Source organism: Saccostrea cucullata, unplaced genomic scaffold (genome assembly GCF_032062105.1).
Source record: "Saccostrea cucullata isolate Sc308-1 unplaced genomic scaffold, CSIRO_AGI_Scuc_v1 ctg1316, whole genome shotgun sequence".
Taxonomy (NCBI): Eukaryota; Metazoa; Mollusca; class Bivalvia; order Ostreida; family Ostreidae; genus Saccostrea; species Saccostrea cuccullata.
Window position 1 is genome coordinate 20,580 of NW_026928263.1, and position 3,881 is coordinate 24,460.

The 3,881-nt window shown below is 29.4% G+C and overlaps 1 long non-coding RNA gene across 1 annotated transcript; it reads left to right on the forward strand.

The window, feature by feature from the left end:
• The first annotated feature begins 474 nt into the window (after positions 1-474).
• On the forward strand, positions 475-3,284 carry LOC134276963 (uncharacterized). The gene is made up of 3 exons (XR_009994148.1): positions 475-523; positions 2,377-2,504; positions 3,060-3,284. It is a non-coding gene; the product is annotated as an uncharacterized LOC134276963 (long non-coding RNA).
• Positions 3,285-3,881: the final 597 nt, after the last annotated feature.

Genomic DNA, 3,881 nt, shown 5'->3' on the forward strand with positions numbered 1-3,881 from the left:
TTGAAAAACGTGTACTTATCAAGAAAAACTATGTCCAGAAATGAAAAGGGATAACCTAATATGTTTTCATTATTTAAATTTAATACTACAGATTAAAGTAATTATATCTGTAGTTTTAATTTAATCTCTCAACAGTAAATGGCTATTTTACATATTATAACATATCAGATATGTGATTGGTTTAGTGGAGTTTTTGGAGGCTTAAAACAAAAAAGGCACACTGATTACAAATTTAGTAGTAATTAATTATGAAAGGCTGATATTTGATTATATCAAAAATTTTAAAATATTGGTGGGAGACTCAAAGATGGAAAAGGAATTCAAAGGTAAAGATTACTTTTTTCTACATTTTGAAGCATCTTTTGCTTCCTAATTACTTCCCTTGAACTACTCTCTAACGTTTGGAGGTACAATGTGTATTTAGTAAACAGCAATGAACATTTTCTGGCGAAAGAACTCGTCAAAGTTTTAAAGTCTGGAAGAAGAAAAGAAGGCTAGACATCCTAAACAATGAAGACAGAAGGTAAATTTATGTATATACTGAGCATTGCAAAAATATCAAGATTAACAAATGCATATTTTCTTAATTTTATTTGCCTTACAATACACAGTTGTTATACCACGGTAGTGGTCAGTGGTCCTTATCAAATCAAGCGAACTATACCTTTTGACAGTTTGACTTTCTGACCAATGAATTAATTATTTTTATTAATAAAAATGAATTTGAAGCATATAAACATCACTTGCTGATACAGCTGAACTCCCCCCTCCCCCGAAATAGAGATTGTATAAAATCTGTGCCATTCAGTAGGTTTACTTTTTACGATGTGCTGAGAGAGACTTTTAAGTGAACATGATTTATCTCTATAATATAAATTTCCACTTCTGTCAGTTTTCATTCATTGTTTATCCTATTATTTCAATTCTTTATTGGCATTAGGCACATATTTTACAGAATTGTGTTGTTATTATTATTTATTATTATTATTATTATAAAATTTGTATAGCGCTAAATATAATTAAAATTACTCTAAAGCGCTTAAACATTAAAAATAAAGATAAAAATTTACGATAATTAGAACATGATTAAGAATCTAACAATAGACGTATAGTTATAAAAGTGATGAAAACAGTTATAAAAATTATTTAAAAATTAACCCCTAAAATCATGAAAGTAGGCACAATTATGTACATTATTAAATGAAGATAAATAGCCACAAATCATGAAATAGTATTACAAAATAAAGAGAGTCCATAAAATGTGCTTAGACAGGAACATAAAAATTACAATAATATCCATAAGTCAATGATAAAAAGCCATTTTAAAGAGACGAGATTAAAATATTTAACTAGAGCAAGTTTGTTTCTATGAAAAGAAGTGCATCAAACGTTTATAATGTGTGAGCACAAGCATAAAGTAGCTAAGTTTTTTTAAATAGTATTCTATATATCAGCAAAATATGGTCATGTGATGTTCATAAGCAGAAAATAGGAAAACAGCATGTTTGTTTTGATGTCATTGTTTTATTTAATAGCTTCTATCTTTTAAACTTTAAATTTATTATATATGTCCAAAACTGTACTATATGTATTGACAAAATAGATCAAGGTTAAGAATGCACTGGAAATATTGAGTTATTTTTGTTTATATAGACTCCTTCATTTGTCTGTGAAGTACCGGTACTGTATAATCTATAGTTCAATTTTGTGTGAATAATGATAATCTTTTCAAATAGCAAACAGTAAAAAATATATATGTACACTTGTACATATGATTGTATTAGTGTTAAAACAAAATTTAACTAGAGGTACTGTGAAAAATGAGCTCACTAAATGATACCCCCTGCCTCCCATATGGTTATAACTGATGAAAAAATCCATGTTTTACTGTGGCCGGGAAACCCAAAATATGTGTCGAATCAAAAAGTAAAATAGGAGGTGCACAATGGCAATATGTAATAAAGATTCTGTGAAAGGTTCATTAAATTTCACTCATTGCAGTTGTATAAGAGGAGGTGCGGATAATAAGCGATGGGTACCCTAAAGCGTAACAGACAGACGGACGTACAGACAGATGGACGTACAGCTAGACGGACATACCGATTACAGTATACCCTACCACTTTTCAAGTGGAGGGTATAATAAAACTATATACATGTACATGTAGAATATTCACCTCTGATTTATAATGATATTTGTTTTATACACACTGACCATGTTTTATAATATTCTAAACAAATTATTTGATACTCAGGCAAATGTTCACTACTGGTAAGATGATCACACACATGAACATGTCTGTGTATAAATGAAATGAATTTTCCTTTTGATCATGTTCCAAGGAAAATAATTATTTTCATCATTTTTTCATCAAAGGATTTACCATATAAGATGAATAAAGAAAAAGTAAGACCAGTAAACCAAAACAGGACCAAATAGGCCATGACCTAAGTTCAAGTGCACTCTGCAAGAAAGTGGACAGCCTAGATTTTGTTCTTTTCAAGGTAACCATTCTTAAAATATGAAAGTAATTTAAGGACAGATGATACAAACAAAAAATGGATGCCTGGATTGGTATATATTTTTTGGCATAATTTAATTGCAAATTAATGCTATTAATAAATTTCTAGAATATTAAGAAATTGTAAACCTTCTGTGATGTTCAAAAGTCTGCCCTCTTGAAACTATCCTTATTAATCTATACAAATATTTTTCACTTCAAATTCCATTTTTATGCAAATATGAATTAAAAATTAAAAAGTATTTGAATAAAGTTATTAAGTTTACTGATTTAAACATGACCCCAGTTGTTATTTTCAAATTCTTTGACAAAAGTTTGTATCATCTGTCCTTAAATTGTTAAAAAATATTTCAGTTTTATATGTAAATTTAAACCTTGCTTATTTCTTTTTTTTTCAAACAAAATTTAATACCTGCCCAGTAACAGAAGAATTATTATACTAGAATAAAGAAAACAACTTTCTAAAGGATTACATACACATTTAATTAGCTTGAAATCAGTGTATATTGGAAAATGCAGGAATTATTTACCATTGCAGGTTGAGAAGGGATGCCATATTTTAGGTTTGAAACCAGGCAAGTGAAAGCTGAATTCCAACCTACTTCAACATACTTGTACCCACTGTCTTCAAGATATCAGTGTTTGAGATGTCAAAGTTCAAATATAATAGGAACATGTTTATCATATTATGTGATGGCATCCTCAAATCTTATGCTGTATAACAATATGTTTTAGAACTTATCAAGCTTTATCCTGTACCTTGCCAAAAAAACTCAACTCAGCATAATTCTCATTACAGTAACTAATTATCAGTGTTACTTGCGTATGTCAATGTAGGTCATTACTGGTACATGCCTGACCAACAAAAACTCTAAAATTGAAAAATCAGAGACAAGATTTTCAGAGCAGCAGAAAAGTAGAATTTGTCGTGTAAATCTAATGATGTGTACCGTAGTTGAGAATACATGTACTTTAAATGTTGCATATATAAAAAATAAAAAAAAAAAGCGAAAAGTTCTCTTGTTTTCAGAATTTATATTTACATGTGAAAAAAAAGAAAAGGAGATTGATATAGTTGGTGTGATGAGATGTTGGCAGGAACCTAGTAAAATGAAAGGAAGAACTTCTTTAAAATGATACTTGTGGGGGACAGTGTGTCATGGGGGGGGGGGGGGGTGTGCATTGTTTCAATACAAAAGATCCATTGCAAACCTAATTATTAATTATATGCCAAACACTATGTTTAAAGTTTTCCATTGTTGGATATTTATGTTTAAATCCAAGATAACTTACCCAAGAGGATGTGATTTTTTTTAAACCAATGTAATTTTTCTCAAGTTTAAAGCCGTGTTTCATAAGT